Source organism: Pan troglodytes, chromosome 7, assembly GCF_028858775.2.
Source record: "Pan troglodytes isolate AG18354 chromosome 7, NHGRI_mPanTro3-v2.0_pri, whole genome shotgun sequence".
Taxonomy (NCBI): domain Eukaryota; kingdom Metazoa; phylum Chordata; class Mammalia; order Primates; family Hominidae; genus Pan; species Pan troglodytes.
This window is the reverse complement of record NC_072405.2, coordinates 112,138,754-112,162,720: the sequence shown is the minus strand read 5'-3', so window position 1 is coordinate 112,162,720 and position 23,967 is coordinate 112,138,754. Positions and strand designations below refer to the sequence as shown.

Here is a 23,967-nt window from a genome sequence, read left to right as displayed (position 1 = left end):
ATAAAGAGCTTAGCTCAGTACCTGTACATGGTTAGTGTCAAATAAAAATTTATTCCTGAGTCCTTCCAAGCCACAATTATCTTCTAATGAGCCCCTGTGGTTGTAGAAAGCTTAGCATGTAATCAACAGAAATAAACTGAGACTACTGGAGCCAGAAAAGAAAAGTTTATTGGAAGGCTATTAATAGCTTAAAGAACTGAGGGAAGAGCTGACCAAACAGGCCTCGGGAAAGTTGAGAACCAAGGGAACTGGGGGGTCCCAGAAGCAGGAATTCATGAGCCATCTTTCCAAGGTCCTGCTGCTGCTGATGGCTCTGTTGCTGGTGTTCTTGTTCTTGTTGGCTGCAGATTTAAATGCCCAGGAGGGAGAATCAGACAGACTGCAGTGGGCTGGGGCTCTCCCCTGTGGTCAGAGGAGTTGAAGTCTGGGATTGGTTGCCCCACCAAAGCCACATGGAGCTGGGAAGACAGTTCCACAAGGACGGGACACCGGGTAGACACAACTGCCTGGATTCCATAGACCCATTGCAAGGGGCTCCTGAGGACCTGCCCAGTGAACGTCTCTTGCCTGATTTTTCAGCTTCTTACTTATCAACATTTAATTGCCTTTAATCATAGCCCACCATCATTTCCTCCTGTCTTTCCAGACAATCAATCATTCCTTCTTTTGAATGATGTCTATAATGTTGATTCACTCATGCATTCATTTAGTCAAATGCTGTGTGAAGCTTCTTTTATAGGAACATATTTATTACATATTTATTGAGCACCTATTAGGTATGGGGTTCTGTTCTAGGGGCTGGTTTAGCTCAATGACTCAAAGAAATCCCATGCCCTCAAGGACATCATTGGCACCATTGCCACTTGATGTTATATATGTATTTAACATATAAATAATGTGTCTGTGAGACAGCCATAAATAAATAAATAAATACATAACCCGAAGTGGCAATGGTGCTAATGAGCCAAGTGCTAATGAGAGGGGGAATGAGTGTAGAATGTGAGGGGGTATTGCTCACACTGGTTATTCATGTTTATATGTGTCTATCCTTCAACTGATCACGTTTTATTACTGTATTTTTACTTGTCTGCCATAAATGACTAGCTGGCTTCTGCCTTCTGAAGTGAGCACCTTAAAGTACCCTACCCCTGCCTCTTGGTGGATGCTGAATAAATGTTTGTTCAATGAATGGATAAATACACCCCTTATAGTCTGGCTGTCAGATGTCTGTATTTTTCTGCATGTGAAGCACCCAGCCACTCTTCCAAGGGGAGCATTGCAGGTGACATGGACAGAAGGGAGAATTATGCCTGGCTCTGCCCTCTTGGATACTCTATAATGTTTTTGGCTGGCTGATTGACTTAACCCTCATTTAGCCAATCTCTCTTCTCTGGAATGAGGTTGGTTTCTTTGTGTTATTTTTTTTTCTTTTGTCATACATGCTTTCTGAATTTAAGACCAACTCTGAGATATAAATGAGGAAAATATTCATCCCTCACAACTGAAGTCACAGAATCAACATCGGAATGAATCACAGCATCTGAAGGAACCTCAGGAGAGCGGCAATAACAAAGGTCCTTTAAGGGAGGCCTGAATCCTCTTAAATCTATATTTAATGTCTATGTTTATGAAAATGGAAAGAACTAGATGAATCCTCATTTAAAGACTCAATCTAAAAGTAGACAACAAGACAATGGAATGCTTTAAAATATTTTTTCGACATTTGTGTAAAATGGAGCAGTGTGGATTGCATGCTGTTCAGACATGGCCTCCATCTTAGCAAGATCTCTGGTTTTTCACTGCAGACCAACGAATGACGGCCATTGACACAGCTCTCTGGTCCCGATGGTAGCTGTGTTTATAAATGGTCAGCTGTGTTGTGTGTATATTTAGCTTATGCTAAGTGCCCCTGAGAGGATGAATATGATCTGTTTCCAGTTTAGTTATGATTTGGAACATGGTAGATTTTTTCCAGATGAATATATACTAAGCCTTTTCCACTTCCTGAGGAAAGTTAGGGTTGGATTCTGAACTGCAAATTGCCAAACTTGTTAAATCAAATTAAAACCAAATGTAAAGTGCTGTTGACTCTATTTACAAGCACTTGTCGGAATATACTGTGCTGCTCAATGAAAATGCCATGTTTTGAGTGAAAGATTAGATACCAGTGCTGACAGACCAGAAACCATTTCATTCACCATTAGTGTGAATGGATGATATGGCTGACTGATAGGATGGTTAGAAATAATGGCTAAATGGTATTGGTGACTATATAGTATCTTTATATAATATTAAAACTTTTCAAAGCCATTTTTATCTAGATGTTCTCAGAGTTTCATATCTCCAAGGATGCAAGAATACACATGATGGTAAAGATGGGAACAATAGACCCTGGGGATCAATGGATGGGGAAAGAAGTTGGGAGGCCTAGGCTGAAGAACCGCCTATTGGGTACTCTGCTAATGGCCTGGATGATGGGATTGTTGGGACTCCAAGCCTCAGCATCACACAATTTACCCATGTAGCAAATCTGCACATGTATCCTTTAATCTATAATAAAAGTTGAAATAAAAAAGAAACTATCTTTCTAATAACATTATCAGCCCTGATAAATATGTTAATAAAGTGTTTAAAATAGTCAAGCTCAAATATTCCATGTTACCTATTCTATTTGAAACAAAGGAAAAAATGGGATGCTAGTCAATACCTTTAATAATGCAAATAGAACCCCAGCACTAAATATAAGAGAAAGAACTTATTTTTAAACATTTAATTATGTACAAAGTCCCTTTAAAAAAACCTTGAAATTAAACCAAAATATATAAAGTATTGTAACCATTATCACTATTACAAAAGGATTCTCTCCAGGCTACTGAGAAAGCAAATTCGGCCAGCTACATTTATTTGTTTTTTTCATAAGCCATACATTTCTTGATAGAGATCTTAAAGGAAAAGTTAGGACCAACTTGACATAGATGTCAGAACTGGAAGGGACTTGACAACAATTACACATCATTTTCTGCGTATAGAGAGCTAGTGATAGTGAGTGACTGCTCCAAGGTCACTTATCTGCTAATAAGTGGCCAAGGTGGGGTTAGACCCTAGACTTCCATTTCTGTGCTCTTTCTGTCTTACCTCCTTGCCTCCCGGGAGTGAGATAGATTAGCAAGATAAATTTGTAGTTGTCTTAGTCTTTTCATGCTGCTATAACAAAATACTCGCAAGTGGGTAATTTATAAAGTACAGAAATTTATTTCTTGCAGTTCTGGAGGCTGGGAAGTCCAAGATCAAGATGCCAGCAAATGTGTCTGGTGAGGGCTGCTGTCTGCCTCCAACATGGTGCTTCTTCTTGTGTCCTCACTTGGTGAAAGGGACAAAAGGACAAAAAGGGCCAAATGCTATGTGAAGCCCTCTTTTATAGGAGCCTTAATTCCATTCATGAGGGATGAGCCCTCATGATGTAATCAACCCCTTAAAGCCCCACCTTTAATACTACAGTAGTCCCCCCTTGTCCGTAGTTTCACTTTCCTAGGTACAGTTACAATAAGATATTTTGAGAGAGAGAGAAATAGAGACCACATTCACGTGATTTTTAATACAGTATAGTGTTACAGTTATTCTATTTTATTATTGGTTGTGGTTAATCTCTTACTGTGTGTAATTTCTAAATTAAACCTTATCATAGGTATGTATGTATAGAAGAAAAACATAGTATATATAGAAAACATAGTATGTATCAAATTCAGTACTATTTGAGGTTTTAGGCATCCACTTGGGGTTCTTGGAATGTATATTCCCTGTGGATAATAGGGCACAACTGTATTGTACTGGAGATACTACGTTTCAACACAAATTCTGTAAAGACACAAAAATTCAAGCCATGGCAGCAATCTGTAGAATGGTTTTGTTTACATATATATTTTAATGAAAGCAGCTATTATATGAAGAATGAAATATATATTCTGTTGTTATTATCCTTGTGCTCCTACATGTTCCTGCTCTTTCAGTCTCATTTTCACTATTTTCTCATTAATTGCTGGGAACAAATAGGTAAGATAGGATGTGTTTCAATGTGCTTCTGTGAGCAGGTCAATGAAACGTGTCCAATAATGTAGAAAATAGACAGAATTCTTCTTCTCTTGGTCTCACCCAGTTGTCTTACACATCACCAAGTAGCTTGGTATTTAATGGGCTGTCCATTCTGATGCTACAGAAATCTGTCAGGGTTCTATCATAGGTCAGCTCTAGTCACTGCTCATTTATTTATCTTGTCATTTAACCAAGCACTTTTTTTTTTTCATGAAGCATCATCATTTCCAGAGACACCATTTTTTTTCAGTAAAATCTCAAAGTCTAAAATTGAGTTAATTATATTTTAAATCATAAAACACTTTAAATTCACTTTAACATGTTTTCACATCTTAGAGGCTGAGGCAGGAGAATTGCTTGAACCCCAGAGGTGGAGGTTGCAGTGAGCTGAGATTGTGCCACTGCATTCCAGCCTGGGCAATAGAGGGAGACTCTGTCTCAAAAAAAAAATGTACTTTTCAAGTTGTATCATGTTTGGGTGTCAAAAATATAACTTTGAGATGAAGGAATATACATAAAAATTATTTCACAGATTTTTTCTCAGTTAAAAAATCATACTTGGAAAGTTTACATTTTATTAAACCAAACATCTTCTATAGTATCTATATTATTAAAATGTACAGGTTATTATGAGTAAGGAAAAAATTAAGAATCTGTCTTAGATAAGAATTCTTAGATTGTTGGAACTAGAAATAAAGTAATAGCTATAATTTGTGGAACATTCCAAGGTTCAATAGCTTGCATGAAGTCCTTACCACTGACATATACCACTTCTAGTCTATGTTTAAAGGGACACCTTTACTAACTCTTTAGTAAAGTCCTGATTTCTGCTTTAACAGTATTCAATTCTCCATTAAGTCCTTAGAGGAATATGAGTACTTGGTGTATTGACTGAGGTGCATTTTGTAGTTATTGGTACATCACCAAATATACAGAAATTGGTAGTTATGTCTTTTTCTAATGTTTTCCTAACATGTCAGTTGGGATACCTTTTCTTCTTTTATTATTACAATTAATTTTTTAATAAAAGGATTTTAGAAATCCAAACAATTGCATATTTATTGATATTTTATTCCTAATAAAAGTGATACTTTGATATTTAAGAGTTCAATAATATAATTTGAAATTTTTTTTTTTTTTACAGATTTCTGAAAAGGGCTTTGGTCCTCTTAATAGCTTTGAAATTGTACTTGACAGACTAGATTGTCTAGACTGGCACTCTCAGAGGTACTTAAATGCACTTTTTATGTCAGACACAAAATCTGAGAGACTACTCCTTCCTTGTGCCCATTAGTAATGGGATCCAATAGATAACACCCACTTCCTTGAAGCCTTCTCAATTGGACATGCTGAGTTAGTCCTTTCACAGGCTAACTAATCAGTCAGTTCTTTTGATACCCTCCTTCCCTATGAATCTAACCAATATAATATTCCTATTTATTGACTCATTTTATTGTAATTTCCTATTGTCACATTACATGGACTGCGTCAGCTAGTTCCTTTTTTTTCCAACTTTTATTTTAGATTCAGTGGGTATATGTGCAGGTTTGTTACCCGGTATATTGCATGATGCTGAGGTTCGGGGTATCAGTGATTCTGTCACGCAGGTACTGAACATAGTACCCAATGGTTAGTCCTTCAACTCTTCCCCTATTTCTCCCTCTCTCCTTTAGTAGTCCCTGGTGTCTGTTGTTCCCATTTTTATGTCCATGTGTACCAATGTTTAGCTCCCACTTATAAGTGAGAACATGTGATATTTGGTTTTCTGCTCCTGTATTAATTCACTTAGAATAATGGACTCCAGCTGTATCCATGTTGCTGCAAAGAACATGATTTCATTCTTTTTTATGACTGCATAGTATTCTATGGTATATATGTACCACATATTTTTTAATCTAATTCACCATTGATGGGCACCTAGGTTGATTCCATGTCTTTGCTATTGTGAATACTGTTGTGATGAATATGTGACTTCATGTGTCTTTTTGGTAGAATGATTTATTTTCTTTTGAATATATACTCAGTAATGGGATTGCTAGGTAAAATGGTAGTTCTGTTTTAAGAACTTTCTTAAAGTTTTTAATTCTTAAAGAATATTTCTTTGAGAAATCTCCAAACTGTTTTCTTTTTTTTCCCCCTTGAGACAAGGTCTCACTGTTTCACTCGGGCTGGAGTGCAGTGGCACAATCATGTCTCACTATAGCCTGGACCTCCTGGGCTCAAGTGATCTTCCCACTTCAGCCTCCCAAATAGTTGGGACTACAGGCATGCACCACCACACTCAGCTAATTTTTGTATTTTTTGTAGAGGTGGAGTTTTGCCATGTTGTTCAGGCTGGTCTTGAATTCCTGGGCTCAAGTAATCTGCCCACTTTGGCCTCCCGAAATGCTGGGGCTACAGGCATGAGCCACCATGCCCAGCCCCAAACTGCTTTTCTATGGGGGTTGAACTAATCTATATTCCCACCAACAGTGTGTAAGCATTCCCTTTTCTTTGTAGCCTAACCAGCATCTTTTGTTTTTTGACTTCTTAATAATAGCCATTCTCACTGGTGTGAGATGGTATCCTATTGTGGTTTTGATTTGCATTTCTCTGATAACTGGTGATTTGAAGCATTTGAAGCATTTTTGCATGTTTGTTGGCTGCTTGTAGTTTTCTTTTGGGACATGTCTGTTCACATTTTTTGCCTTTTTGTTTTTTTTTTTTTTTTCTTTTGCTTGCCTGCTGAGTTTAAGCTCCTTATAGATTCTGGATATTAGAGCTTTGTTGGATGCATAGTTTGCAAATATTTTCTTCCATTCTGTAGATTGTCTGTTTACTCTGTTGATAGTTTCTTTTGCTGTGCAGAAGCTCTTTAGTTTAATTAGTTCTCATTTGTCAGTTTTTGTTTTTGTTGCAATTGCTTTTGAGGGCCTAGTCATAAATTCATTTCCAAGGCTGATGTCCAGAATGGTGTTTTCTAGGTTTTCTTCTAGGATTCTTATAGTTTGAGGTCTTACATCTAAATCTTTAATCCATCTTGAGTTAATTTTTTTATATGATGAAAAGTAGGGGTACAGTTTCATTCTTTTGCATGTGGCTAGCCAGCTATCTGAGCACCATTTTTTGAATAGGAAGTCCTTTCCCCGATGCTTCTTTTTGTTGACTTTGTTGAAGATCAGATAGCTGTAGGTGTGCAGCTTTATTTCTGTGTTCTCTATTCTGTTCCATTGGTTTATGTGCCTGTTTTTGCACTAGTACCATGCTGTTTTGGTGACTATAGCCATATAGTATAGTTTGAAGTCAGATAACGTGATGCCTCCAGCTTTGTTCTTTTTGCTTAGGATTGCTTTGGCTATTTGGGTTCCTTTTTGGTTTTATATAAATTTTAGAATTATAGAATTTGGTTCTATATGAATTTCATTTATCATTCTGTGAAAAATGATGTTGGTAGTTTGATAGGAATAGCATCAAATCTCTAGATTGCTTCAGGTAATATGGCCAATGTAACAACATTGATCCTCCTAATTCATGAGCATGGAATGTTTTAACATTTGTTTGTGTCACCTCTGATATCTTTTGGCAATGTCTTGTAGTTTTCCTTGTAGAGATCTTTCACTTCCTTGGTTAGATGTTTTCCTAGGTATTTTGTGTGTGTGTGTGTGTGTGTGTGTGTGTGTGGCTATTGTAAATGGGATTGTGTTCTTGATTTCGTCCTCAGCTTGAACATTGTTAGTGTATAGAAATGTGACTGATTTTTTACATTGATTTTGTATCCTGAAACTTTACTGAAGAAGTTTATCAGTTGCAGGAGCCTTTGGACAGAGTCTTTAGGGTTTTCTAGGTATAGAATCATATTCTCTGTGAAGAGATATAGTTTGATTTCTTCTTTTCCTATTCGGATGCCTTTTAGTTCTTTCTCTTGCCTGATTGCTCTGGCTAGGACTTCCAGTATTATTAATAGATTGAATAGGAGTGGTGAGAGTGGGCATACTTGTCTTTTTCCAGTTCTCAAGGGTAAGGCTTTTAGTTTTTGCCCTTTCAGTATGATATTCGCTGTGGGTTTACCATAGATGGCTCTTAATATTTTGAGGTATGTTCTTTCAATGCTTAGTTTCTTGAGGGGTTTTATCATGAAGAGATGTTGGATTTTATCAAAAACTTTTTGTGTTTATCAAGATGATCATATGGTTTTTGCTTTTAATTGTGTTTATGTGGTGACTCAAATTTATTGATTTGCATGTGTTGAATGAACCTTACACCTTAGGAATGAAGCCTACTTGATCATGGTGAATTAACTTTTTGATGTGCTGTTGGATTTAGTTTGCTAGTATTTTGTTACGGATTTTTGCTTCTGTGTTTATCAGAGATATTAGCTGGTAGTTTTCTTTTTTGGTTGTTGTGTCTTTGCCAGGTTTTGGTATCAGAGTGATGCTGGCTTTGTAGAATGAGTTAGGGAGGAGTTCTTTCTCCTCGATTATTTGGAATAGTTTCAATAAAATTGGTACCAGCTCTTCTTTGTACATCTGCCAGAATTTGGCTGTGAATCCATCTAGTCCTGAGGTTTTTTTGATAGATAGGGTTTTTAAAAAATTATTGCTTCAAGTTCAAAACTTGATATTGGTCTGCTAAGGGTTTCAAGTTCCTTCTAATTCAGCCTTAGGAAGTTGTGTGTTTCCAGGAATTTACCCATTTTCTCTAAATTTTCTAGTTAGTATGCATAGAATTGTTCATAATAGTCTCTGAGGATCTTTTGTATTTCTGTGGGATTCATTGTAATATCACCTTTGTCATTTGTGATTGTGCTTATTTGTATCTTCTCTTTTTTTTTGTTAATCTAGCTAATGGTCTATCAATCTTGTTTATCCTTTCAAAGAACCAACTTTTAGTTTTGTTGCTTCTTCGTATGAATTTTTGGGTCTCAACTTTGTTCATTTCTGCTCTGATTTTATTTATTTTCTTCTGCTAGATTTGGGGTTACTTTGCTCTTGTTTTTCTAGATCCTCTAGGTTTGATGTTAGATTTCTAATTTGAGATCTTTTTAAATTTTTGAGGTAGGCGTTTAGTGCTATAACTTTGCTCTGCTTTTGCAGAATCCCAGAGATGTTGATGTGTTGAATCTCTGTTTTCATTTATTTCAAAGAATTTCTTGATTTCTGTCTTAATTTTATTGTTTACTGAAAGCCACTCAGAAGCAAGTTGTTAAATTTTCATGTAATTTTGCAATTTTGAGAGATCTTGGAGTTTATTTCTATTTTTATTGCACTATAATCTGAGAGTATGGTTGGTATGATTTTGATATTTTTAAATTTATTGAGACTTGCTTTACAGTTGAGCATGTGGTTAATCTTAGAGTATGTTTCATGTGCAGATGAGAAGAAGGTATATTCTATACTTGATGGATGGAGTATTCTGTAGATGTCTGTTAGTTCTCATTGGTCAAGTGTCAAATTTAAGTCCAGATATTCTTTATTAGTTTTCTGTCTTGATGATATGACAATGGGGTGTTAAAGCTCCCTTCTATTATTGTGTGGCTGTGTGAGTCTTTTTGTAGGTCTAGAAGTACTTGTTTTATGAATCTGGGTGCTCTGATGTTGGGTGCATATATATTTAGGATAGTTAAGTCTTCTTGTTTAATTGAACTTTTTATCATTACATAATGCCCTTCTTTGTCCTTTTTTACTGTTATTGGTGTTAAAATCTGTTTTATCAGATAAAAGAACAGCAACTCCTGCTTTTTTTGTTTTGTTTTCTGTTTCCATGGTAGATCTTTCTTCAACCCTTTACTTTGAGCCTATGGGTCTCTTAAAGACACCAGACAATTGGACCTCATTCTTTTATCCAACTTGCCACTCTGTGCCTTTTAAGTGGGAACATTGAAACCACTTGCATTCAAGTAATAGTGATATGTAAGGTTTTGATCCTATCATAAGTTGTTAGCTGTTTGCTTTGTAGTTTCTATTTTGTAGTTGTTTTATAGAGTCTGTGGGCTATGTACTTAACAGTGCTTTTGTGGTAGCAAGTATCATTCTTTTGTTTCCATGTTTAGAACTTTCTTAAAGATCTCTCATAAGGCTGGTCTAGTGGTAATGAATTCCCTTAGCACTTGCTTGTCTGGAAAATATTTTATTTAACCTTCTTTTATGAAGCTTAATTTGGTGGGATAGTTCTTTTTTGAATATCCCTAAACTTTGATACATCTGGAAGGCAGCTCATCTGGTGCTTGCTCTGAACTGAAAATGAAGGCCCACATTCTTGAGTATTTGTTCACTTAACTCTCATATCCTCTTCCAGGGAGTTATAAATATTAACTAGAAGTCCATTCCAGGTTTCCCATTGTTTCAGTCTCTGCTTTCTTTTCTCAGGGAGTCCATTTTGCTGAACCTCACCTCCACCCCAACCTGCACTCTCTTTTCCAAAAGATATTATTAACAAGTAGTAAATCATGTCATGGGATGTCAGTCTCCCAGTGTTCTGCCGTTAAAATAGGTGGGATAATGACCTCAGGACAAAGATTCCTTTAAGATATTTGCATTTACCATTATTGTTTTGCATGTTTTCTTTCAGATTACCTCAACTTTGGTCTCCTGGGACCACTCATTGCTGACAGTCAGAAAGTAAGTGTATATTTAAAATGTTCTTCTTAGCTATAAATGGAAATCTCAGTTTTGTTCAGTAGTTTTCACAAGAGACAGTTCTGTTCAAATGTTTTATCAAGAATAGTAGCATAATGAATGGGAGTTTTGTATATATAAAAGATACTAAAGCCGCTTTAAAAAATTTATGGAAATGATAAATAAATAGAAATGAAGTAAATAAGGTACTGCCTGCTTATCACCTTTGAATATTACTTACAGCATAATAAAGTATATTTGCAACCACTCAGTGGAGTAGTTTTTATATGACATCTTCATCCCAGGCAGCTGCCAGAGTCTTCTCAAGGGGTACATTACAACAGCATCCTCCTTTATGTTAAATTGGGTCATATTCCAAGAGGTATCTCAAATGGCATTAAGCACAAATTAACAGATATCAGATAGTCTGGCACCTAATGGGCACATAACAGATTTGTATTAGAGAATGAACGTGTGGGTGAATTAATTCATCAATTTGTGTGGCAGCTCTGCAAGGTCCTCACCACTGCAAGGCAATGTAGGAGTTAGCTCCAAATCTAACTCCAATGTGGTTAGCTCCAAATATGGATCCAGATACTTGGGTTCAATTTTGGCTCTGTTGGTTACTATCTGGGTAACTATGGAACACATCCAAATATCTGTTTCTTGTTTTTTTTGTCCATAAAATGGGACTAATGCCATATTTTGTTGTTATGAGATTATTACAAGGATTAAATGAGTTAATATTTTCAAAGTGCTTAAAAGAGTGACTGGCACATGGCAATCACTGCAAAAATGTTTGTCAAATAAATTAAAATAAATTAAGAATATAGGGACATTCCAAGATCCCATATTTAGAGATTGAGAAACTGGTTTGGTCTGGAAGCAAACGGTACATACCTATTTCCCAGATCTTGGTTTCTAATATTGTTTTCCAATGAAATGAACCAGGGTTCCTTGGAGAAATGACTGATTTAAGACTGTGGCAGCAAATATACAAGATGAGCCTGGAGCATCTTGTAGTGCTATAAAGTAAAGAAGTGCGAAAAATAAAAATCCGCAATGATGGTTGTATGTGAAAAGCATACAGGACCCAATCGAAAGTACTTTCAATGTCCAAAGATGGAAAATTTGAGCAAAGAAAGAAAGTTAGAATTAGGATATCACTTAAAGTACAAAATACATATCTATACTGATATAAATACATGATGAATAAATAAATGAAGAGAATGTAGAAGAATTCCAAATAATGTATGTAAGATACTCTGCCTTTCAGGGGGTAAAGCATAACTCTCCCTGGGGGCTGCACAGAATGACTTTCTTTCAAAGAGTATAGTAAAGAAAGGGAGGGGAAAAAGTAACTTCACAATGGAGAAACCCGAGCAAACACTATCTCAAGCCAGGTGATTAAGGTTAAATCAGCAGTGGCAGGTCACATTGGTCGTAGGTACCCTTGACATGATGTGATGAGAAGGGCACTTTGCCTTTGTAATCTTCCTCCCCAAAATACTTGATCTAAGTCTAATTATGAGAAAAGCATAAGACAAATTCCAATAGAGCGACATGCTACAAAATATCTGACTAGTACCCCTCAAAGCTGTGAAGGTCATCAGAAACAACTCAAGTCTGAGAGATAGTCACAATCAAGAGAAGCCTAAGGAGACATGATGACTCAATGTAATGTGGGATCCTGGACCAAAAACAGGATGTTAGGTAAAAACTAAGAAAGTTTGACTAAAGTATGGAGTTTAGTTCACAATAATGTATCAACATTGGTTCATCAAATGTGATAAATGTACCATGCTAATGTAAGATGTTAATATTTGGGAAAACTGGGTATGTGGTATACAAGAACTTTCTGTATTATCTTTATAATCCTGTAAATCTAAAACTTTGAAAATAAACCATTTATTTGAAAAACAGTTAAGTAGGCCAGGCACAGTGGCTCACTCCTGTAATCCTAGCACTTTGGGAGGCCAAGGCAGGCAGATCACGTGAGGTTGGGAGTTTGAGACCAGCCTGGCCAACATGGAGAAGCCCCATCTCTACTAAAAATACAAAATTAGCTGGGCGTGGTGGTGCATGCCTGTAATCCCAGCTACTCAGGAGGCTAAGGCAGGAGAATTGCTTGAATCCAGGAGGCGGAGGTTGTGGTGAGCCAAGATTGTGCCCTTGCACTCCAGCCTGGGCAACAAGAGTGAAACTCTGTCTCAAAACAAGCAAAACAAAACAGTTAAGTAGACACACCAAAACCAAAAACAACAAAAATGAAAACAAACAAAAAAACTGGTTTGGAGGTATACCTTCCAATTTTTAAGTACCAAAATAAAAGAATTTTGATATTTTGAAAAATGTTGAGTCCGATTCATTTGTGTTTCAAGACTCACTCATGGAGAATGATTTTCTGCATTCAAGTTTTGAATTGGATAAAGGTATACACATGTATAAAGCATTCTGCTAGATTTCTGTTATCCTCAACAGCCAAAAGAAAATAATAATTGGCAAATCAGAGCTTTTTTTCAAGAATGGCTGTTATTTGAGTTCAAAGTGGATTATGACATGTGTTAGTTATGTATTGCTACATACCAAATTGCCACAAATATAGTGACTTAAAACAATGAGTATTGTGTTCCATCTTCTTGGGTCAGGAGTCTGAGTACAGCTTGGGCCTCTGCTTACGATCTTGGAAAGGTGTCATCAAGATCTTGACTGTGCTGTGTTCTTGTCTGGAGCTTGAGTTTTTTCTTCTAAGCTCATGCAGTTGTTGGCAGAATCCAGCTGAGATTGTAGGACTGAGGTCCCCACTTTATTTCTGGAAGTCACCTGGGTCACTCTTATGTCATAGGAATCACCCACAGCTTCTTCCCATGTGGCATCTCACAGGCTTGTCACAACATGGCAGCTTATGCCTTCAATGTCTGCAGGAGAAACTCCCATTGCAGCCTGCTAAGACATCAAGGCAGTGAAATATTCAATGAAGGCATTGGCTTTGCCATATTTCGTTTGCTGAAAATCAAGTCACAGGTTGTGCCTGCACTCTGTGGGAGGGGATTACATAGGACATGACTCAGTGGGGATCACCTGAGGGTGTGTCCTCTACAATAGGAGAATTACAAAACAGATGCAAGTGGCTGGGCATTGGGATTCCAACACAGATGAGCAAACTAAAGGAAAGGCAAATCAGAAATGCTTGCTTCTTGCTTTCAAGCAAACTATAGCACGAGGTAAATAAATAGGTTTCACCTCTTGCCCCCAACAAAGTTGTTAAAAAATACTCCTAAATACTCCTCAAAGTTATCAAGTGAGAATTAGGATTATCTGAAGATGGAGGAGTCAGAGAAAAAGATTTGGAGACTGCTCATAAATACATCATCATTTCCCTGACTAATAGTTTCTCTTTTTTAGTGAGGAAATTTGCACAAAAATATGTTCTCAACTCCATAGCAACAATGTCTGTGCACCTTAATAACTCATTTTATAAAAGTTCAAATAACATGATCTCATTTTCAACTTTTTATGACTTAATTTTTTTTTCATTTTTGAGACTTAGTTTTTTTAATGCTTGTGTTTTAAAATTCTTCCTGCCAATAATTATTAATACAGTGATACTGTTTAGTTTTTTTATATTTTACATGATGTTTGTAAATTTTATATTTTAAATGTATTCAATATTTATTTTCACTAATTTTATGAATTCTGAATCCTTTTCTTATAAAATATGAATTACAAAAATACTGGCATGGCCGTTTTGCTCCAGCATTGTAATCACCACCCAGATTTTTAGGACCTCAAAAATATATATTTTTCCTGATTGTTCTTTATAACACTAAACTGTCTAGAAATCCTTATATTTAGGTATCTGAAGTATATTTGCAAAGTTTCTGCTTGCATCTGGAAATAAAGCACAACATCCCTTATTAGACCTTGTGTCTAACTGTGGGTTTGGATCATGTCATCATTGTGTCTATGAATATCCACAGAGGTTACTACAAACCTCTTAGGGGACTGAACCAGAAACCTTTGCTATTTATGTCTCAGATATGCAGCCACCATGAAGAAAGCAGGTAATTCGTGGAAACGCAGCTCATTAGTAGCCAAGATGAAATGAAAAGGAAATATATATTGCAGTAATTTAATTAAGAAACTCACAAGAGGGGCTGGGCATGGTGGTTCATACCTGTAATCCCAGCGCTTTGGGAGGCCGAGGTGGCAGATCACTTGTGGTCAGGAGTTCGAGACCAGCCTGGCCAACATGGCGAAACTCCATCTCTACTGAAAATACAAAAATTAGCCGGGCATGGTGGTGTCTGCCTGCAGTCTCAGGTACTAGGGAGCCTGAAGTGGGAGGATCACTTGAATCCAGGAGACAGAGGTTGCAGTGAGCCGAGATCGCGCCATTGCACTCCAACCTGGGCGACAGAGTGAGACTCTGTCTCAAAAAAAAAAAAAAGAAAAAGAAAAAAAAGAAAAGAGAAATTCACAAGAGGAAGGATTTCCTGTGGCCCCCTTCTCCTTCTCCCCCTCTTCTCCTCTTTTTTTTTTTTTCAAGTCTCTACATGCCTATATTTTTCTCTACTCATTCACAATAAGCCTTAGGCTGTAGCTACTGGTTCCTCTTATGCCAAGGGGTACAAAGAATTGTTATTCAGCATTGTGAGAACAGGATCACCTGTACTATTGGTAAAATAACTCATTTAGCAGATAAAGGTCAGAGCTTACCTGCTTCCTTCTTTCCTCCTTGGGGTTGTTTTCTTTGTAGGAATTAAATAAAGGGGTCTTTTTTGAAAATAGGAAGTAGATTAGAGTAAATAGAAGTAACCTTTCCTGTTTGTGAAGGAGGCATTCAGTGAAAGCTCAGAGCAAGTGCATTTATCTTTAGCTGGAAGGTCATAGAGCAAAGTGATTGTTGATCAGGGCTAAATTCTTAGGAAAGTCTTAGGATTTCTCAAGGTCGTTGCCCTGTGGTAGTCTTCAGAGCTCTTTCTCATGGTTTTAACTGAACTTCACCAGGGATTTAGGTTTGCCTAGTGGTTTTATCAGATATATTTGCCATGTACCTTAATATAGAAATCTGGTACACTCACCTTTTACCAAAATTCTGGATCTATTTATTATGTGAATAGAACAACCACAGATCTTTTTGTCAAAAGAGCTGGGTTTATTTTGAAGTAATGCATTTTATAAATAGTATCTTTGTACATTATATCTGTCTTTCCATTTTGTTTCTAGACCATCCTAACATCCTTTCTATATTACAGTGATTAAATCCACATTGGATTTCCTTATTAGGGAGTACCTAGGTAGCACGTGGCTGTGGCAGTCTGGGAAGACAGACATTCACCAACTCATTTGTTATTTCTCTTTATTTGGTACTATTCTTGGGGCCCTGTGTCCCCAAAATTACCTCCTCTCATTCTGAGCTCTCCTTTTCTGGGATTTCCTATTAAATATGTATTCTGGATTTGGTCATTCCCAGTCTTATTTACCCATTGTTTGCTAGTGATACTTTTTATCTCCAGATACTGTAAGCTCTTGGAGGGCAAGGTCCTGCCTTCTTGTCTTTTATGCCATCACAGTACTTGGCGACCTCAGCACTCGATGCCCACCTGCCACCATCCCTCATACCTCCTCCTCTCATGTCGGATCAAAACACTGTTTCCTCAAGTCAAATAAAAACTTACATACCTTCCATTTGCCCTGCCCAGTGCTCAGGGCCACAGAGATGGGGCCAGCAAAGCAAAACTTCCACACCTGTCCTAGAACCTCCCATCCTCTTCTCGGGACCACTTTTCCCATCTCAGAGGTCTCTAGCTCCTTTCTGGGCATTTCTCCTGTGTCTCATTCTCTGACATCTTTATCCTCACTGAGGTCTCAGTGTAGGATTGCCCCTCCTAGGGCAATCATGTTCTAAGAGAGCGATCCTGAAGACTAGAAAGACTTCACACCCAAAATAATGCACTCCCAATGGTGAAATTCTAGGCACCATGATAGGCAATGGTGGAGACATTTTTAACCCATCCTTGTCCAGCCTCCCTTAAATCACATCACATAGGTAGATGCATACGTTGCTTGCTATGGGTCTACCCTGTCTAGGAACTATTAAAAAACGGAAATGTCAATCTCTGTTCTTAAGGTGTAAATAACCTAGCAGGGGCGTTACATTAAACATGCCCATGGAGAAAGATGAATGTACTGTTTAAGAGGTGTTCTAATCACATAATCCTGGGTTCTCACCTCAGTTTCTCTATACTAGCTGTTTAGCCTTGGGCAAGTTTCTGAACTTTTCAGAAGTTTCTGAAAATTTCAGAGGCTCATTTTCTTTATTAATAACACTGGGATAACAAAGCCTATTCTGAGGTGGTTATGAAAATTCAATGAGATAATTATATGAGATAGTATATGAGATAATTTATGCAATTCTTGGCATATAGTAAATAGCATGACACTTGCGCCATCAATAAGCTTGAAGAAGGCAGTGTGGAAGTCTGAGGCTGAGAACAGGAGTGTGGAGCAAGGCAGTGATGAAGGTGGAGGAGGCTGAAGGGCTTCACAGGAGGGCATTTCTTTGCTTCATGGGAAGCACTGAGTGTTGTCCAATATCTGTACCTGCACAGGGTGGATACTTCATCCTTTGATCAATTCTTGGAAGCAACCTGCTGAGGAGTGCTGAAAAGTATGAGTGGAACCTGTCAAAAGACAAAATTACAACAAATGTGGTCGAAAAATTGAATTGGCTTTTATTTGTGATTTTAGACTCAGGCACCATCTCATTCTATAAAATAGAATGGGTGCTCTGATGGGCTCAACAAGAGGGGGCTTATAGGCAGTAAAAGGCTGAAGAAAGCAGAAACAGGGAACAAAAAGCAGATCAGTCATTTCAAAGACCACCTTGAAAAAGATCACTTTCCTTATAGAGTTAAAACAGAGGGGACTTCTTTATTATGCTGGCTCAGGTAAACTGGGCCTCTTCTGATTGGTTGCTATGAATCTCTTGATTTTTGGAAAACTGGCCCATTGCAAAGTTCAGTGTGATGATGTGGCACTTAGCACAAGTGACTCCATTTTGATTTGGTCTGGTCTGTTGGGGCCTAGTGCAGGAGCCTAATCCAAAATAATGACCTTCCCTAAATTTTTGTTTAATAAACCCATGCACATTATCACTTTACAGCTTGAGGGATAAAGGTAGCTTCCTCCCTTATTGTAGCTGTTTATTTCTAAGTCTCTCTCCTCCATTGGACTATGTGGTCCTCAAAGCAGGGATCTGACAGTTCATTCCTGTTATCTTCAGGTCATGAGTATGAGTACATGCTCAGTGCTTAATATTTGGTAGAATTATTGAAAGGGTAGAAGATGCAGGAGTTTTATTGCATGAAGTCTTCTAATAACACCCGTGATCATATGATGCATTTACTAAGACTTAGTACAAGGATGTGAACATATTTTTACTGCATGCAAGAACATGGTTCCGTGAAATGAAAGATGGAAATATTGTGGTTTGTGGTTCTCCAAAACAACATTGTTTGTGGGGTCAGAGGAGAAAAAATATGTGACTTAGGAAAGTTGCAACAGCCTTGAAAATGCTGGGTTTGCTGCTTGATGAGAAAAAAAACAAACAACACCCTCCCCACAAACTCCCAAGCACATAAAACTGGAAGAAGAGCCTGTGTAAAATCAAGCCGGATGCCAAAAGGGACGGGTTGGCAGATTGGAATGGATTATTGCGAATTCCTGCAGCCACCTGGCATGTGATTTAACACTTCTCTGAGCTTTTGTTTTTCCATGCTATTCGGGGCTGAATTTATTCCTATCTTATTGTCCTTGTCAAAAGCAATGATTTTTTAAAAGGCTGTATATTTTCTTTCCATTCTTGTTTACACCTTGCTTATCCTGCTGTTTACAAGATTGATCTCTCACACTCTGCCTGGGTGTTTTCTATTCTTGTGTAGTTAAAATTGCCAGAGGAGTTTTTTGAGCTGCTCTATTTTAAAGAATGGGGGGAGCCCTACTCCCTTGTGGAATCCCAGCATGGCATGGCATCTCCCCAATAAAAGAGGCACGTAGCTATTATGAACTTGTGACCAACTGTGAAACTTTACACATTCAAGTATTTTAAATGCTTGAAAGTGCCTGCTGTGCATCTTGTTACAGAAATGTAATACCAGACATGCTTCTCAAATGGGTTGATGACTCCTTGGAAGTTGCCTGGAGAAGCATGAAATGTAGTTTCTTTCCAAAGTGGAGCACTTGCCATCTTCTCCCTAGCACTGGGTTGGAAATAATGTTCTATTGCCTCCTGTCCCGTCCCCTCTGTGGGTTGTCATAATTAAATGAAATGAGGGATACAAAGTTCTTTAGCCACTAGACACTTAGTAGGAATTTAATAAAATATACTAAGTGCCACTATTTTATTAAATAAAAAATTAATAAAATATTTAATACAATAATAAAATTTATTAAATTATTTAATAAAATAAAATAATAAAATTTAATAAACCTCTTATTTTATTGTCTCCATTTAACATATTATTTCTCTCTTTAACATATCCTTTAAGAAGTGGCTCTAGAGAGTATGGCACAAGAGTTTCTACATGTTTCAAATTTACCTGCTTATAGGGTGGATCCAAGTAAGTGAAAATGGCATCAAAGTAGCCAAGAGGAAAGATTTAGTCCAAAGGGAACATTAAATAGCTGCATGTAATTCTCCATAATGGGCATAGATGTTGACGATGATGATGAGGTTGTTGCAGGGCTGAGACTAGAGAAGGTGAGTAGGACATTTGCTTTTGTGCAAAATTAGAAGTTGCCAAAAACTCCATAATCAAAATTAATAGCACTTAGCGCAATGTTTTTCAAAAATCAAATGCAAAACATCCATGATGGACAAAGATCAACATTTTAAATAAAAATAGGATCAATAACAGTGCTGTGCAGAGTCACACTGGAACCCAGGGCAAGAGAAAAAATCAGTAATAGCGAATCTGTCTTAATTAAAAATGTTGATATTTTATTCATCATGAATGTCTTCATTCATTCTGATTTTCTTTAAAACATTGCATTAAAATATTACTTATGTAGATTTATGCTTTTGTGGCACCACCTTAAATCTTGCGCCTAAAAGTGGGCTGCTCACCTATCTGGCCTCTCCATGCCCTTGCTCTGGGGTGATGTCCACTAGGCTGGGAGGAAAGTCCCAAAGCGGCCTTCAAATATTCACTCCTTATTTTCTCTTGACCCACTCTGTAGTCCTGAGTTAGTTTAACTATGATCTCATGAAAAGACTATACCAACTGAAATTCTGATGTTTTTCCCAATCAAGTGACTGCAATGAAAGGTATAGTTTGGAAGGAACACAAAGTAAATCATTCATCAGAAACTTGGTTTAGGCTGGGGTCAGCAAACGGTGGCTGGCATCCTGGCTGGCTGCTTTGCAGGTAAAGTTTTATAGGCACACAGGCCCACCCATTTGTTTTTGTGTCAACCATGGCCGTTTCTGTGCCTCAGTGGCAAAGTTGAGTCATCATTGCAACTAGAGACCGAACGGTATGCAAAGCCAAAAATATTTACCATGTGGCGTGTTGCAGAAAGAGGTTGCAGGCTTCTGATTTAGGTTATTAAAGCACTCAGATGTTCTTGGATCAGAATGTGGTTTTGGCAGTGATTTCGAACTTCCAGTTGTTTGGAGACTATATATCAGAAAATTCAAGGATGTTTACAAAGAATCATCTGTAAGAAGTGAGGGAAATGGGGAAGGGATTAGAGTTCAAAAAGTAAATCGAGAGAAGCAGCAGGTGTGGTCTGTGTCTGTCCCTGCCCTGTGGAGTTCCATCAGGGCCCAGCTGTGATTTGACATCATAGACATATTAGATACTTACATGAACTTGACATCACCCATAATTGATAGTAAGCAAACAATGAGTTTGTGAAAAACTGCATTCATTTGCATAAATGAATCACATAAATGATTCATGGATTTAATTACTTCATTCTGTTAATGTGGTCAATTTCAAATTGACTTACTTCACTAATTCAGCAAGCATTTATGGAGCATCTATTTATGCAGAAACTGTATGAATCTCCTTCAAAGTAGTCTATATCTAAGTCTGAGTGTCAGCAAATAGAGATAGGGAGGCCTGGAATCATATTCTGATGCTCCTTGAATTTGGGGTGCATAGAGGAGACCACAGGGAAAAAATTGGAGAAAGAAAGCTCATTGAAGGTTCTGGATGCTGGTTAGGGAGCTTCGACTTTAACCGGTAGCCAGTCAGAAGCTTCCTTTATCGAGGGAGTGGCATGGCCACATCTGCACTTTAATTAGGATGTTAATTGGTGTGTGGAGGGGTAGAGGGTGGATGTAAGTAGAAGTTGGGGGACTAGTCAGAAGGCAATTTAAATAGTGTGGGATGGTTTGTAGACATACAGAAATGACAAAGATCTCAAGTCAGTGGCATCTATGGAAATGGAAGGAAAGACATATCTGAGAGAATGTTGGTTAGGGTAAAACCAATAAGTGCTCAGCCACTTGCTGAGGTCGGCCTCCTGACTTTGGAGTTGAAGTGATTGGGAGGCTGGAGAAGGGAAGAAATAGAGAGTCCAGATAGAAAAGCAAGTAGGGGGTCAAAAAAATACCCCCAGGGAAAAGAGAAATACACCAGAGAGAGAGAGAGAGAGAGAGGAGAGGAGAGAGATTGGTGCTAGAAATAAAGATTTGGGAATTATCTGAGAAAAGATAATCATAGAAGCCATGGGCATAGAAAACATCAACAAGGGAAGAAGTTAGAGAATGGAGAGGAGCTCTGAAGAAACAACTGTGGTAGGATTGTCAGATTAAAAAATAGGAAGCTCAGTTAACACTGAATTTCAGATCAACAAAGAATAAAATTTTAGTGTAAGAATGTTCCATGCAATATAAAAACTATTGATCTGAAATTTAAATTTAATTGGGCTTTCTGTCTTTTTTTGCTAAATGTGGCCACCTTTGATTGTGGGGATTACTCTCATTTATGGTATGGGCAAAAGAGGAGGAAACTGGAAGGGTCTAGGAATGGACAGATAGACCATCCTGGTCCCAGGAGCACCAGGATGTTGCACTACCACAGAATCAAAGGGCAGAGTGGGTTTCAGAAGGGTAGAACAGAAAGCTCAAAGCCATTGCATTTGGCAACCTGGAAATCAGTAGGGACCTTGCAGGAAGCAGAGAGAGGTCTGGCTGCAATAGTTTGAGTAAATATAGGAAGAGTGATGAAAATAATCAGTTAGACCCTTCTTTTGGGATGCATGATGGAGAAGAGGAGAGAGATAGAATTGTAAAGGGTAATAAAATAGAAGGAAGGCTTGTAGAATCACAGAGGTGGAGGCTGTTTTCCAGCCTTGGGGAAGGAGCCCAGGAGATGGTATCCTGAAGATGTAAGAGGGGTGGTGGTGAAGGGATGGAGTGAGATGTGGATGATGCTGGAGGGGAGACCAGGATATAAACGGAGGGATTAACCTTTCCATGAAGGATGCTCCCTCTTTACTGGAGTCATAAAGGAAGGAAGGGGGGAGATGGGAAAAGATGTGGTGATTTTGAGAGTAGGAAAGGAAGACCTTTTATTTCTTTTTGCTTTCAGACTGTGCTATGAGAGTGCATGATATAAAGGAGGGATTAGGGGAGCGGGGGCGGGGGAACTCAGGCTGAAAATACTCCTTCTTTGCTGATTGCACAGGACAGATTTGATGAAGAACTCAAAGGTGCTTATAATTCATCCAACTGGGAGCAATTTATTTCCCTCCTCTTGTGTCTTCTTCCAGCTCCAGAGATCCCTATCGATTCACAGCATAGCTGAATTACTCACCAGGGAAGGGAAAATAACAGAAACAGAATTGAACAGGCTTACTGTCCTCCATTTTATTCAACCAGGAGACCCTGGTCTTAAAAGGATCAGGGCCATTTATGCTCATCCCTAGTCCTACAGGAGCGCAGGAGTGGGCATTTTGGGGAATGTGTGGGATTCCTAGTCTGGAGTCTGTGTCTGCAGATTGTGTCATGTGGGGTTAATGGCTTTGCCATGTCACACCCAGCATACCAGGGACTCACAGATATACAGGAGACACACACTAACCCCAGGCACCCTTCTGTCTTTTAGAAGCTGAGGTCAAAAGGCAGCCAGGCACTCCTGCAAATGGGAGAGGATGAGACTGAGGAAGAAAACAGCCACAATCTCTTAGCCACTTTTCCTCTCTGCTGGTAAGAGCAGGGATGCCTTTGTGGCACAGGAAGGAGCCATTTGTAGAGCTGAGGAAGCCTGGGAAGGCTGAGAGAGGTATTTCAGGGAGGAGGTGGAGGGTGCTGTCTACCCAGGGAAGCTCTTCAGTGGCTCCACCTCCAGAGAACAGCAACATTTCCAACTTCTCTACAGTCCTCATTCTCTCCCTCGCTCTCGCCCCAACACAAAAGCACAGATGAAATTCCTAAACATAGCCTGGGTGTGGTGGCTCAAGCCTGTAATCCCCAGCACTTTGGGAGGCCGAGGTGGGCGGATCATGAGATCAAGACATTGAGACCATCCTGGCCAACACGGTGAAACTCCATCTCTACTAAAAATACAAAAATTAGCTGGGCATGGTGGCACACACTTGCAGTCCCAGCTACTCGGGAGGCTGAGGCAGGAGAATCACTTGAACCCGAGAGGCGGAGGTTGCAGTGAGCTGAGATCACGCCACTGCACTCCAGCCTGGTGACAGAGTGAGACTCCATCTCAAAAAAAAAATAAAAAAAATTCCTAAAAGTAAACCACTGCTGTCTAGTTATTTTTAGTATTTGCTGTTAGTATTTATCAAGCCTTTCAGTGTTAATTTGTCTGCCCACTCATTTCTTTTCCTGCCTCCACGTGCTGGGCTTGGGATGGAAGGAGCACGCATAAGCAGCAGCTGGTGACCTCACAGAAATATGTCCTGGAGAGTAGAGGCTGTAAGCCTTTAAAATCGATCTTCTCCACCCCTGCCTTGCAGAGAAGAAAGAAAGGTCTCTATTCCGTTAGCCTTGGAGAGCAACACAGTTGTTGGTGAAAGTGAAACCATTAGAATGTCTAGGTGGTATTTAGTTAGGTCAGGGGCCCCTGCTGAAGAGCTGGGTCAGGGAATCCACACATGTGCACAATGTCATAATGCAAGCAAAAATGGGTCAGAGGCCAGGTAAGCAAGCAGAAATTAGGAGGAAGCACATGCTGGGGGAGAGAAAAGTAAAAAAAGCCATGGCATCAGTCCGGGATTTGAGGGAGCTGAAGGTTGACAGTAAGATGAGTAGGGC

At 38.5% G+C, this 23,967-nt stretch overlaps 2 protein-coding genes across 15 annotated transcripts in view; both read left to right on the top strand.

Moving 5' to 3' along the window:
* The window catches only part of NCALD (neurocalcin delta), a 445,958-nt gene that overhangs the window by 206,579 nt on the left and 215,412 nt on the right, over positions 1-23,967 (top strand). For all 13 annotated transcript variants that reach the window (XM_063816501.1, XM_063816494.1, XM_063816499.1 and 10 more), the window contains one exon: positions 10,636-10,685. The gene's annotated coding sequence lies outside the window, so the exon portion shown is untranslated. Of the gene's footprint in view, positions 1-10,635; positions 10,686-23,967 lie in introns of those variants that run through there.
* The window catches only part of LOC129135751 (phosducin-like protein 3), a 239,181-nt gene that overhangs the window by 178,851 nt on the left and 36,363 nt on the right, over positions 1-23,967 (top strand). For both annotated transcript variants that reach the window (XM_063816492.1, XM_054656928.2), the window contains one exon: positions 10,636-10,685. The gene's annotated coding sequence lies outside the window, so the exon portion shown is untranslated. The remainder of the gene's footprint in view (positions 1-10,635; positions 10,686-23,967) is intronic.